This window comes from Boleophthalmus pectinirostris, unplaced genomic scaffold (assembly GCF_026225935.1).
Source record: "Boleophthalmus pectinirostris isolate CB_2022bp ecotype Guang Dong unplaced genomic scaffold, ASM2622593v1 HiC_scaffold_9, whole genome shotgun sequence".
Classification (NCBI taxonomy): domain Eukaryota; kingdom Metazoa; phylum Chordata; class Actinopteri; order Gobiiformes; family Gobiidae; genus Boleophthalmus; species Boleophthalmus pectinirostris.
The window spans coordinates 10,168,042-10,182,357 of record NW_026571541.1 but is presented as its reverse complement, the minus strand read 5'-3'; positions in this window follow the sequence as shown (position 1 = coordinate 10,182,357).

Sequence of the window (14,316 nt, the reverse complement as noted above, 5' to 3'; positions counted from 1 at the left end):
TGGAGCTGGCCCTCGGACCTCAGAGGGCGTGCAGGTGTATAAATTTGGAGGAGGTCCGAGACATACTGTGGGGCCAGTCCATTCAAAGCTTTAAAAACAAACAATAAAATCTTAAAATCAACTCTAAAATGAACTAGTAGCCATTGCAATGACACCAAAATTGGGGTAATGTACTCACATTTTTTGGTTCCTGTTAAAAGGCACGCAGCAGAATTTTGGACCAACTGTAAGTGGCACAAAGTGCATTAAAGTATATATACACTACCAGTCAACAATATACATACACTACCAGAAAGTCAAAAGTTTGGACTCTACCTCTCATTCACTTTTTTTTTCTTTGTTTACTACTTTCTACATTTTACAAACATACAGAAGACATCAAATATATGAAATTATGCAGTAAAGAAAGTTAAATAACTCTACTAAATATTTTCAGAAAAATTTTCTAACTAAATTTGCAAATTTTTTTTCATCCTGTGAGATAAATAATATTAGGAAAGACAACTGGCGAACCCAAAAATGCAGACAAAAGGATTTATTAACAAAAACAGTCATAGGGAATAGTGGTGGCTCGAACTGACCAGAGGTATCGGAATCTGAGGCAAATGTGATGAGGCTGGCTTCACCCAAATGAACTAAAGAAAACCGGTAAGTCTATAAAAATCTTCAGCATTCACAGATAATAGAAAAACCTGAGTAAAGTTCACCACTTGGATGACGGAACAATCTGGCACTGGAGAAGAAGGTCAGCAGCTCTTTTATGACAGATGATTGAGTGATGAGGATCAGGAGTGAAGCTCAGCAGGTGAGTGTAACTGGGATCAGCCCAGGAAACTCCAGACAAGGTAAAGAGAGAAGGGAAGAGGGAGCAGGAAAGGAGGGGTAGGAGGAGCAGGATGAAACCCTCATAAATAAAGGATCTATCTATCCATCCATCCATCCATCTGTCGAAACCTTTGACTTTGTGTATGTTTAAACAGCACCAGTCAAAAGTTTGGACAAAAGGTTTGTGTGCTGGCTCCAGTGGCCGCTCCAATTTCAAGTAGTTGGTGACATCACTCAGGATTAAAATTAATCTAAAATCCTGTTTTTTTTTAGAGCCCAGAGGAGGACCTATTGCACATGTTTTAACAGTAGGGGAAACCATATCCCTTGAACAATTCCTATTACAGCCATATGTCCCATAGTACTTATTTATTCTTTATTTCAGAAACAAGATTATTTGGTCCCTGTAAAAAAAATAAAAATAAAAAGCTAAATTATTCCATCCATTGCCTGCAGTGACTTCCCCGTTTGCATTCTGCTCAGTCTGTCTTTAGCGGTTTGAGTCTACCACCTCTCATCTTCTCATTACTGATTATGAAAGCGCGCCTCATTCCAGAAATAGTGTAAAAGCCTTAGAAAATGAGACGGACAGGTGCTAGACAGGTGCGCATGCTGACGACAGGAGCAGACAGATAGAGATGCATGTGAATGTGAAAGTTACGCTTGGGGCCTGAGGAGGGATGAAAGTGCTCAGTATCTGGGTCAGGCTTGTCTGCTGTCACACCCCAGGGAGACACTGTAAAAACTGAGAGGGATGATGACGAGAGGAAAACAGTGTAAAGACAGAGGCGTAGCAAATATCAAGTTTGTTTTTGTAGCTTGTCTAACGTTGAGTAGGTTTTGGTTTAATTTTGGTGAGGACAAGAATGTATTTACTTGGGTGTTTGTCCATCAACGAGAAGGTAAGCGGTTCAAACTCAAATTTTCTGTGGCATCCATCCCTGTCTGTATAAAAAAAAGAGGATAATGAAAATAGGGCAGTGCAGTTGACTGAATTTGAATTGTACTTAGAACAAGTACTTTCAAATAATCCATGATTAACTTCAGGCTTTTCAATAATAATAAGCATAACATGTTCTTGTGACTTTGGAGAAATAAAAAACATCTTTTATATGGTATGGATTAAAGTCTTCATGTTCATAAAATGAAAACTGAAAGCCATATTGTAGATCAATGCAATTATAGGGAACATTATGGCATAGTGGGCTGTGTGTGAGTTCATTAACAAAGTTATTTTGTTGCTGTGTCTTTGGGCGAGACACTGAAAGGGCTGAGTCCAATTCAGTTACAGTATGTATAGGAAGAGAACTTGACAAATCATTAAATTGCAAATCTGAATAAAAAGAGCAAGTTTTAGCATGTGTTATCATTTTAATTCAACTGAAATCAATACAACTCCTGAATTCAAATAATTACCTTATTTTTCGGACTATAAGTCGCTCTGGAGTATAAGTCGCACCAGCTAAAAAATGCATAATGAAGAAGAAAAAAAACATATATAAGTCGCACTAGACTATAAGTCGCATCTCACGCCAAATCACTAAATTCATTCCAATCCAATCCTCTGTGTCACTTCTGAGCAACTCAGTAACCTCCGGAGGTAAAAGGAGCGTCGCTTCCTCTTCTGCGTAGCTGTCTCCGGACTCAGCATCAGTTCCAGTTAGAATTACTCCAGGCTTTCTGTATCCCGACAGGAGATTTCGGTTGTTACTGAAGTCCAGGATTTGTCGATCCATCCAGTGACTTCCAGGAAAGTTGCATGACAGACCCTCCCGGTTACCGTGAAGATGTGTTCTCCATCCCCGCTTTCCGTCCGTTCCTCACAAGTTTCTCGCTCACTCCAAACTTTCTTTCTCCGTGGAGGAATGATGACTCAGTCAGGGCACAGAAAAGGGAGTGCCGGAAGGCTGAGCGGAAATGGCGCAAGTCAAACCTCCAGGTTCATTATGAGATTTACAGAGGAACAATGCATATGTACAACTACACTTTGAGTAAAACAAGAGAGAAGTATTTTTCGGACATTATTGGTAATTGCAGTAACAACTCTCGTGTCCTGTTTGCAACAGTGAACAGATTAACAAACCCTCCGGCTCAACTGCCACTAGAACTAATTTCCACATCTAAATGTAATGAGTTTGCAGTTTTCTTTAATGACAAAGTTCAGGGCATCAAAAATGCCATCAATTCCACAACACAAATAACAAGCATGCAGCCACAGAGACACTTAGAGCTGAATCACTTTGCACCTGTAACTGACAAAACTGTTTTAGAGATCATTACCAGTCTGAGTTCATCTACCTGCTGCCTGGACATGTTACCCACTAGATTTCTAAAGTCTGTCCTCAACAGTTTACTTTCACCACTCACTCACATAGTTAACATGTCACTTCAATCTGGAACATTCCCAAACGCATTGAAAACTGCGGTCATTAAGCCTCTCCTAAAGAAGAGCAGTCTTGATGCCACAGTACTGAACAATTTCCGACCCATCTCAAATCTGCCGTTTTTTGGCAAAGTCCTTGAAAAAGCTGTTTACCAACAGCTTACGAACTTTCTCCAAATGAACAACTCCTTTGATGTTTTCCAGTCAGGTTTTAGAGCCCACCACAGCACTGAGACTGCTCTTATCAAGGTGACAAATGACATCCGCCTGAACACTGATGCAGGCAAAGTCTCAGTCTTGATCCTGTTAGATCTGAGTGCTGCTTTTGACACTGTCGATCATGGGATCCTCTTACAGAGACTAGAGGACTGGGTGGGCATCTCTGGTACTGTACTAAACTGGTTCAAGTCCTATCTAGAAGACAGGAAGTATTTTGTTGAAATTGGAAACTGTGTCTCAGATGACATGGCCCTGACCTGTGGGGTGCCTCAGGGGTCAATCTTGGGCCCCCTGTTGTTCAATCTCTACATGCTGCCATTAGGCCAGTTAATAAGCAGCAATAACGTGTCGTACCACAATTATGCAGATGACACTCAGATCTACGTCTCTCTGGCAGCAGGAGACTATGGACCAGTGGAGTCACTTGGTCACTGCATCCAACAGATCAGTGTGTGGATGCAAAACAACTTTCTCCAGCTAAACTCTGACAAGACTGAAGTCATAGTGTTTGGTCCACAAAAACAAAGGGACAGTGTCAGCAGTCACCTCCAGTCTCTCGCTCTAAAACCTTCAAATCAGGCAAGAAATCTAGGGGTAATAATGGACTCAGACTTGAACTTTAACAGTCACATAAAATCAATAACATCTGCAGCCTTTTACCATCTAAAAAACATAGCAAAAATCAAAGGTTTACTGTCTAAAGCAGACTTGGAGAAACTTATCCATGCGTTTTGTCTCCAGTAGATTAGACTACTGTAATGGTCTGCTCACTGGTCTCTCCAAACGAGCTGTGAGACAGCTGCAGAACATCCAGAACGCTGCAGCTCGGGTCCTTACTCGAACTAGGAAGTACGAGCACATAAGTCCTGTGCTCAGGTCTCTGCACTGGCTTCCTGTGCCTCAGAGAATAGACTTTAAAGCAGCTCTGCTTGTGTACAAGTCTCTCCATGGCCGAGCACCAAAGTACATCTGTGACATGTTAGTGTCATATGAACCATCTCGCACTCTGAGGACCTCAGGGACCGGCCTCCTGCTGGTGCCCAGAGTCAGAACTAAACAAGGGGAGTCAGTGTTTCAGGTTCATGCAGCTAAAACCTGGAACAGTCTTCCTGAACATGTGAGACAGGCCTCTTCTGTGACGCTGTTTAAATCCAGGCTCAAAACATTTCTGTTTAACTGTGCAAATAACTGAAAGGTTTTCATTCCGCATCTTCTCTCCAATTTATGTCTCTCTTTTTAATTTTAATATTTATGTTTTGATTTGTTTTTATTATGATTTTAATGTATTTCTTATTCTGTAAAGCACTTTGAATTACTTTGTGTACGAATTGTGCTATACAAATAAACTTGCCTTGCCTTGCCTTGCCTTGCCTTCTTCTGCTGCTCGATTACCGTTTTCGGCTGCATATTTCACTACTTGCAGCAGGACAGCGGATTTTTCTGCAGGAGACATGCGCAGTAGGGCGCCAAGTGACAGTGGTACAGGAGTAATAGGAGTAGCAGAGTTTAGAGAGCCCTCTCGCAGCTGTCAGTGCGAAAATTTTAATATATAAGTCGCACCGGAGTATAAGTTGCAGGACCACCCAAACCATGAAAAAAGTGTGACTTATAGTCCGGAAAATATCATACACAAATGTCATATATTTTAATATGCTCTGGTTCATTCATAATAACTGAGCGTAATAAAAATGATGAATCACATTTTTCCTTATACTTGTCAAAAATGTAAATTAAAATGTATTTTTTAATATTTAAGAACTAAATAAAAACATTTTTCTGTATTGATTTCATGGTCATACTGCACATGTATGTCAGACTTTTAATCAGAGCAAATAAACATTCAAGTCTAGTCTCTGCTCTAAACCACATGCCCCTACTGACAGGATTGACTGTACTGGTCTTTCCATTAAAAAAACCCACACTGAACAGAAATGTCTGAATCTCTATTAAAATTCAATCAATTGTCCTGCCCGGGTAACAAAGTAGTGGCGTTTTGCAAACTAAGCATAATCAAACCGGGCCTCAGCTTTTACAGGAAATCATTTTGACCTTTTTAAAATTGAAACAACTTTCTTAAAAACTTACTTTATTTCCTTGAGTGGCCACTTGTGAGTTTCTTGAGGACAGAGCTGAATTTGGGCCAATGACAACGCCATTTAAGTGGTGATCTAAGGACCACACATCTTCACAACTGCTGCTCTGAGGCACAGTTAAAAAGTCCTCTGATAGTTTTTCCATTGACTGTGTTGGGATTGGGAGCTGATGGATGGCAGGGTGAATGGGAGCTTGATAGAAGAACGAAGCACTAATGACAAAACTCAATTAGCCTGACTGTGGCCCATCGCGCGCACCACCAGGACGCCCATAAATCCTGATTATTTTAGCAACAACAGTCCACTCCAATCTGGATAAATGACTAACAGGTTTGAGAGCAGGCATACAGCTCAGGACAGCAAGTTCAGTTCTGAAGTTTCAAGCCTTGTATAGTCCTGGTTTAGTCCATGTTTAGTCCATGTTAAGTCTATGTTTAGTCCTGATTTAGTTCATGTTTAGTCCAGGTTTAGTCCCGGTTTAGTCTATGTTTAGTCTATGTTTATTCCATGTTTAGTCTATGTTTAGTTGTGGTTTAGCCCATGTTTAGTCCATGTTTAGTCCTGGTTAAGTCCTGGTTAAGTGTTTGTTTAGTCCTGATTTAGTTCTGGTTTAATCCTGTTTGAGTCCTGGGTTACTACTAGTTTAGTCCTGGTTTAGTCCTGTTTAGTGTTGGTTTAGTCCATATTTAGTCCTGGTTTAGACCATGTTTAGTCCTGGTTAAGTCTCTGTTTCGTCCTGGTTTAGTTTTGTTTTAGTCCTGGTTTTGTCCTGATTTAGTCCTGGTTAGGTCCATGTTTATAGACCATGTTTCGTCCTGGTTTAGTCCATGTTTAGTTCTGGTTTAGTCATGGGTTACTCCATATTTAGTCCATGTTTATTTTTGGGTTAGTTCATGTTTAGTCCATGTTTAGTTCTGGTTTAGTCCTGGTTTATTCCATGTTTAGACCATGTTTAGTCCTGGTTTAGTCCTGGTTTAGTTCATGTTTAATCCTGGTTTAGCCCAAGTATAGTCCATATTTAGTCTCTATTAAGTCCTGGTTTAATCTTGTTTAATCTTTGTTTAGTATCTGTTTAATCCTTGTTTAGTCCTGGTTGAATCCATGTTTAGACCTGGTTTAGTCTTGGTTTCGTCCATGTTTAGACTATGTTTAGTCCTAATTAAATCCAATGCCTGTCCTTACTTCTTTCTGTGGACAACAGTAGCTCAGTTGTTAGGGTGATTGTTCACTTACCCAAAGGATGCCAGTTCAAATCCCGCTCTCGACATAAACATCATTGGTTGAGCAGTCAGACCCACAGGTTTGTGATGCTATTCCAGATCCCACAGAGGATTGCTGTTGTTGTGTCCTTGGGGAAGACACAATTTCCTCTGGACGCTCTGGTTTTGCCCATTAACCTAGAACATGCACAACAGGTCAAATCCTCCAGCTAAGGTAGTCCTGATCAATAGCAGCTCAGGATGTAGAGAGGGTACCCAGGCTGCATTGTAGCACCTAGTGACTCTCAGTGCACAGTGACATTGAAAGATGGGTCAAATCGATAGAATATATAAAGCCTGTGAGATTAAACTTTATGTAATGCTATTCTGTGTTTGCAATGTTTTGTCAAAATGAGAAAGAGGCTCCTTTGCCCCCCAAACTGTTCTGAGTTTGTATATATCTTGAAAAGGAAAAGAACATTGTGGTTTTATTTGGCGCATTGCAATATGTAATCTGCTTTTCCAATAAAAAGTAAACCAGAAAAAAAAAAAAAAAAGATGGGTCTAGTCAAATACAGAAACTTATTTTCTCACTAAAGTGTACCCTGACCTAAGTACAAACTTCTGTCTAAATACAACTCTTACAATGCAGCCATGTAAGTCACTGCATTTAAACCAACCTGTGTGTTAGCTTAAGCCGCTAAATGCTAATAAAGACTTCCATATGAGTAAACACAGGAGCCGCACACTCAGACACTGACAGACAGGACACACACGTACACAAGCACAGCCCCATTAACCGAACTGCAGTTTAACTCACACATGACCTCCCCCGTCTCACACCTCACGCTCGAAATATGCCCTCCTGTCTGCTCCCAGGATCATATAGCACACGTAGCATGAAGCGTTAGCACTTACACAGGCTGCTAGCGTGTTGTTTTTCCACTTGGAAGGAACCGTTTAAAGCCTGTGAAGAGCTACTGTTTCATGTTTATCTTGATAATTATGCTTTTATTTTGAAAAGTTAAATAATGGAACTGAATGACATACGGCAAAGCAAACAGATTACGTGGACTGCTATTGGGAAATGAGGTGGAATATTTAGAAATGATATTGTTGTGGTAACGATGCACTCTGCTAAATGACGAAAGTTAATGAAAATTATAAAATTGGCTAATTATATAAACAGCATCAGGCCTTCAATTATTAACCTAGCACTGTACAAATCTGTTAGAGGGACTGGGAAGTGAATGAGGCAGTGGCCTGTATTTGACTGCACCACTAATCATGTCTACAAGTGTGCCAAGGTAGATGATCAGAGACCATAACGGTCAGAGGTGCACAGGCTCACTTCCTCTTCCTCAGCAGGACTAACACATGGTTATTTCTGATGAGCCAAATAAATCAGTTTTGTATATTTTAATCTTGCTTCAAAAGACTAATTTGTACTTTTTGTAAATAGAATTTTTAAAGGATCTTAACAGTCCAGATTGTGGAGGTATGCTTTTAATCTTTATTCTATTGTATAACTGTGATTTATGTCATTTGGATATTAACTGCTCTGTGCTTACAGGCTCAGTGCTGGTTGCAGTTGTATGAGTTTTTGCAGTGTGTGTAGACTGTAGATAGCTGGGTGTGGAAAGGGCTCACTTTAGATAGTGACCTTATTTATAGTTATTGGCAGTGGTGCCACTTGTAATTGGGTATTTTCAGTTGTGGAAATAGTTTTCTTTTTGTTTAATCTTGTTTCTTTTTCACTTGTAGCATGTCTTTCACCCCTGATTTAGGGTGGGGTGTTATTAAAGTTTACCTGCAGACCCTGTAGTGTTACACAAGCAAAGATGTTTGGTTCAAGTGTTTTGCCCAATGGCACAAGCATGTGTGCAGTATTGGTAACAGGAATCAGACCACTAACTTTTGGGTTAGTTAGTGCCTTACCAGTGAAGGCCATCTATAATTTAAAGAGGAGAAAACTTTCATTAGTAGGGGGTAGGTTTAGGAATCATCTGTCTTTTTTGTCAGCAAAACAGCTTGTTCCTCCTCAGAGTAAAGGAAGAACACCTCCCACAATGCTGAGGGACTGAATCTTATCTGGCAACAAAGCGTCACAGGAGATAGACTTTCAGCTGTCTATATAAGACAAAGACTCTTTGCTAAAATATTGATGAATTTATTTGAATGGTGTCAAAAATTTCTGAAAATAAGAATCCAGTTGACCTATTTTTTTGTTTTGTTTTAGATTTTGAACTGAGTCAACACTACTGTAAATCTGGTTACACAGACAAGATTTGAATTTATGCTTTGCAATGACATCACAGTGGGGTGTTCTGCATGTATTTCTATGGCAGAATGTTCACCATTTTCCTTGGTGACACAATGGGATCAATATGAATGTCCTGTTTAGGTGTTCAATTTTGGACATAAAAGTTGAGAGTGACTAAGTGAAAACCCTTGGCTCATGCTAGATAGCTTGTGACTGTAATGTTATTTGGGGGGACTTGTGGCAGACCTTTTTGGTTTGCTGTCCCCATTCTTCATAAAACCTCTTCATGAAATCCAATCTGCACTTTAATTTCTGTAATCTGTGGTTTTGGAAAAGGGGTCCATAAGTTTAATGCTGAACTCTTAACCACAGCCGCAGCCCACACACTGTATACATACATCATATTCTTCTTATATGACAGTCCTATTCATTACATTGTCCCATATGCACAAACCGCAGCCTCCTCTCCTCCTGTCGAGCTGTCAATCATCTGTCCTCCGTCATGTACAATGCTGTCTGCTGCTGAGATGTCTGTGCTATACTCGGCCGGGGCTGTTTTAAAATGCATGATTCCATAGGCAGCAGACAAGATTTATTTGTGGGCAATATAATAATTGAATACCGCAGACTTTTCACTTGCCTTAAAGGTGCACTGCTCAACAATTCTAGTTGAGGGCTGACGTTCAATGTCATACCATGGGACATTTCTGGGAAAACAATAGGTACACAAAGACAAAAAGGTAGCGGACCCTCCACCAGAAAAGTTGCGCAATGCACTTTTGAAGGTACAGTGTGTAACTTTTTGGAAGTTTGCGAGTGTGACCACCAATACTTTCCCTGTCATCAACCCAAAACATGCACCATAAATAAAATCTTCCAACTAAGGTAGTCCTGACCAAGACTTGCTCAAGATCTGGAGATGGGTCCCACTGGTCCTGACAGGTTTAACCCAGAGACATTGAAGGGTGGGTCAAATACAGAAGACAAATTTCACTATGGGAAAAATAAAGTGTTCCTTATCCATGAAATTGTGACATGGGTATTCCATTAGCTACTTAGAAATAGGTTTGCAGCCTCATGTGCTTATGTAACTTTGCTGGTGGGATGGTCTTCCATCAGCTGGTCTTCATGAAGATATTATTGGTTTGATGAGAATGTTTCACTAGTCTGATTCATCAGCCAGTTTCACTTCATAAAAACCGTCTGACCTCGCAGTGTTAGAATTCGTTCGCTCGACGGTAGGTGGGTACTTTTTAAAATTTAACCAATCGCTGCTATTTGGTCTTGACGTATGTAATGCGCCGCTAACGGGACTAACTGGTATATTAAGCTTTTCCCAAATCCCGTAGGAAGAAGGGCAATAATGTCTTTCCCCTTTGATAAAATTCACCAAACATTCTCTTTTTTCCGGCTTTAAATCCTCGATCTTGGGAATCGTTGCCAGCACAGAATGTATGGCTCTTCACTGACTGGCTGGTGCCCGAACTCACACTTCTAGGGTTTTTGCAAACTGTCTAGTGTATTCTGATTCCTGACCTAGTCGCTGAAGAGAAATAAAACTGTGCGGAGGCACTAGGTGGCGCCAGCCTGGCTAATGCTTCACAGTATGGCTTTAAATTAATTTTATTAGATTTATTTTATTTATCCATCTTGTATTTATTCAATTACATTATGTTTTTAATTGGTAATTAATTATGGTTATTAATTACAGTTTGACTTGTAACTTGGTGGTGGATTCAGCTGCTTATCTCCAAGATGTACATATTTAGTGCCATATTTAATTTTATTTATTTAATTATTATTATTCGTAATGATTTTTTACTTTATTTAACACTTTCTATCTATTTTTTTTTTTTTCATTCATTTGTGTGTGCAGCACCTTCACAAACTGTCATGTTTATAAAATGCGCTATATAAATAAAGTGGATTGGATTGGAGGTGTGGGGCAATAACAATGCTATGGATACAAGCAGGTTGTGTACCCTCCAACAGCAAAGTTCCATAGTTTAAAGAAAAAAGTTATATTTTTCACAAGGGCTTAGGCAGCATCATCTCAACAAACATAACATACAGATTGCCATTGAAAACTGTAATTTGAAGAAGATAATCCAACACAACAACAATAACAACACTACTAAGATACTAAAAATCCAGCTACAAACAGACAAGATTTGAATTTATTGATACTTTGCAGTGACATCATACTAGGGTGTTCTGCATGTATTTCTTTGGCGCAATGTTCAGCAGTAACTGCAGTAACTGCAATGCACACATCAGCAAACACTGCCAAATGTTTAGATTATCTGAAAACTCAAAAAAAAATCTATCTATCTATCTATCTATCTATCTATCTATCTATCTATGTATCTATGTATATATATATATATATAGAGAGAGAGAGAGAGAGAGAAAATGGATTCAAACAACAGCACAAAAACTGTTGGCTTGTGATTGTAATGTTATTTGGAAAGGACTTGTTTAACAGCACGAATCAGCCCATCTGTTGTACTTCCTGCTAAGTCAGTGCTTTCTGGTTGTTTCATTGTGTTTAAACAAAGCTTAAAGTCTAATTTGAGTAAGAGCTGTGCATCAGTTAGCAACACACTCTTAGAAAATGTTGAAAAAGTTTATGAAACAGTTCCTTCAATAAGTGTTCCGGCTGTAGAACTGGCCAGAATGAAAACGCTCAGTGACATTTGTAAACCTGCTGCACCACACTGGCTTTTATTCACTGACAAATCGCTGTGCCAGGGTAAATAAATGGAACATCTTTATACAACAAATATGATTTCGCCTTCTCTGTTGTTATTGCATTTCTTCAGTCAATAGCCCAGTCCAGATTTACAGGATTTTTAAGGGAAAAGGAGGCACGAGGAGCGGAGCCACTTTTGAAAATGAGCTGCAGAATTGATATGTTGTCAGTGTTTAGTAGTGTATGGACGATGACACATGGCTCAGGGCTTGGCTGGACTGGCCTCTTAAGATTCCTACATTTATACACTTATTGACTTTGTGCTCAGCTCCACAGCTCTGTCGACGAAGTGGATGACTGATGACGGCAGGTGGTACACTACACAAGTCTGGAGAAGGTGGGGTAATAGTGCCATCTAGTGGGAAAATAACGTGTAAAGCAGTGGGAGTTATGTAGTTCACAGTTAAACTTGTTTTAGTCCTATAGGCAAGGTTGGGAAGTAACTAAATATATGCAAAAAAATACATATTCTGAATACTAATTCTGAGCACCTGTATTCCGATAGATACTTTTTCATTTGGTGGTATTCTGAAGTACAGTATACACTTACTTTCTTATATTAAAAGGAATAAATGGCGGTAGGCTACTTCACTATACAATTTGGGCTTTGAACTCTCTCTTTTTAATTTTATGATGATTATTTATGTTTTGATTTGTTTTTATTGTGATTTTTATGTATTTCTTATTCTGTAAAGCACTTTGAATTACTTTGTGTACAAATTGTGCTATACAAATACTGCTGGGCATTAGTGCGGAAAAAAGAAAACACACATTTTGCACTGTATTCTTGTTATTATGCACCAATGTATGTTTAATTAAAAACAAACAAAAATCTAAAAAAAAAAGTTACAAATACATTTTAAATTAGGTATTCTGTAACTAAATACATTTTCATAGTATTCTTCCCATTATAGATTAGACCTGGTCATGCTATAGACCTGGTTTAGCCCTAGATTAGACCTAGAACAATCCTGTTATAGACCTGGTTTAGATCTGGTTTTACTCAGTGAGCCAAATCCTTTCTTTGGGGGTACTTGGTGTGAAAAGTTTGCGAGCCAGTGAAGACAACGCAAGGTTTGGTGGTAATGATTTTCTAAAATGACAATGGCCCATATACAAACTTTTCTAATGGAGTGTCCACCACCTGCTCGTCTCCATGGAGATGTTATTGCTTTGCCTGGAGCAGGGATCTCCAACCTTTTGCGTCCGGTGAGCTACCTTTACAAAATGAAAATGCCACAGAGTTACTCATTTTAGCAGCTGCAAGAAACTGATTTGATATAAGAGGGTAAGCCTTAGGTGTACAGTTAGATGCCTATAAAACATTAAACATTATCCATTTATTAGTGTGCAAAGTTCAAAATAACACATTTACAGTGGTAATGAATCAAATTTGAGTTATTTAGTACAATATGTATAATTCAGAAATCCTTTAGGGAGCTACTTGTAAGGTTGTGGAGAGCTACTGGTACAGTAGCTCCTGAGCCATAAGTTGGAGACCCCTGGCCTGGAGTGTTTGATGGAATTACTTTAAACATATCCATCTAGCATTTATTAATTACAGGTGTTTCAATTCTCAAAAATACAATTATTCCTACTGTTCACAGAAGCGACTCCACAGATCTGACGTGTAATGCAGCTCAGTGCTGTAACCTGCTTGTCTCCCTTAGGAGGTTTAGTCTGTACTGTGGAGCAATAATATTTCTATAGAGACAAGCAGGTGGCGGACCCTCCATGTTACGCAGTGCAAAATAAAAGGCTGTACTTTTATTGTAGGAAGTAGCAGTTTTGGGAGGTATCAACTGTAGGGTTGGGTACATTTTAGTTTTATTCTGCACTCATAGATAAAGGGGACATGTTGAGCAAAATCGACTTTTAAGCAATTTGAACTGTTATAATTGTTCTCCCTTGTCATTTATCCCAAGTATATATCCAATTAATTTTTCACTTTTCAAAAAATTCAGACATTAGAGAGTTGGTAGACACGACAGAGGATAACCAGCTCTAATTAATATCAACTTTATTTAGAAAGTCTATGAAGTCTATGAGAAATTTACTCCAAGAACAAAGCCTGGGTGGTCACTGTTGAGCCCCACTGAGATTCTTGTCTGTCTAATCTTTATTCTCCTGTAATCAAGACTCTATTGTTCCAAAGATCCCCGTTTTCACCCACCCTTGGTACACACTTTCCCAGGTCGCCATGATAAATGAGAACTCAACTGACCTTCCTGGATACATATTGAAATAATACATCAGATTATACAGTATGTTCTATGGGTAATACATTTAAACCACAAAAACAAGAGCAGCAAATAAGCTACAGTTTGCCCTTTTGTAATTTGGAATCGATCCAATGGTATTGGTTCAGTTGATATTGATACATGCCTATGGTCGAATGTTCAACAGTTACTATGTAGATACAATGCACACAGCAAAAACTGCCAAAAAAGTTACCAGATAGTCTGAAAACTCAAGAAAGAAATACAAATATAGTTACTAAATATTAGTATTGGTAAAGCTGCATCTGTGAATATTTTTAATCCAACCTTATTTTCACCAGAAGTTTGAAAACAGAAGACCTC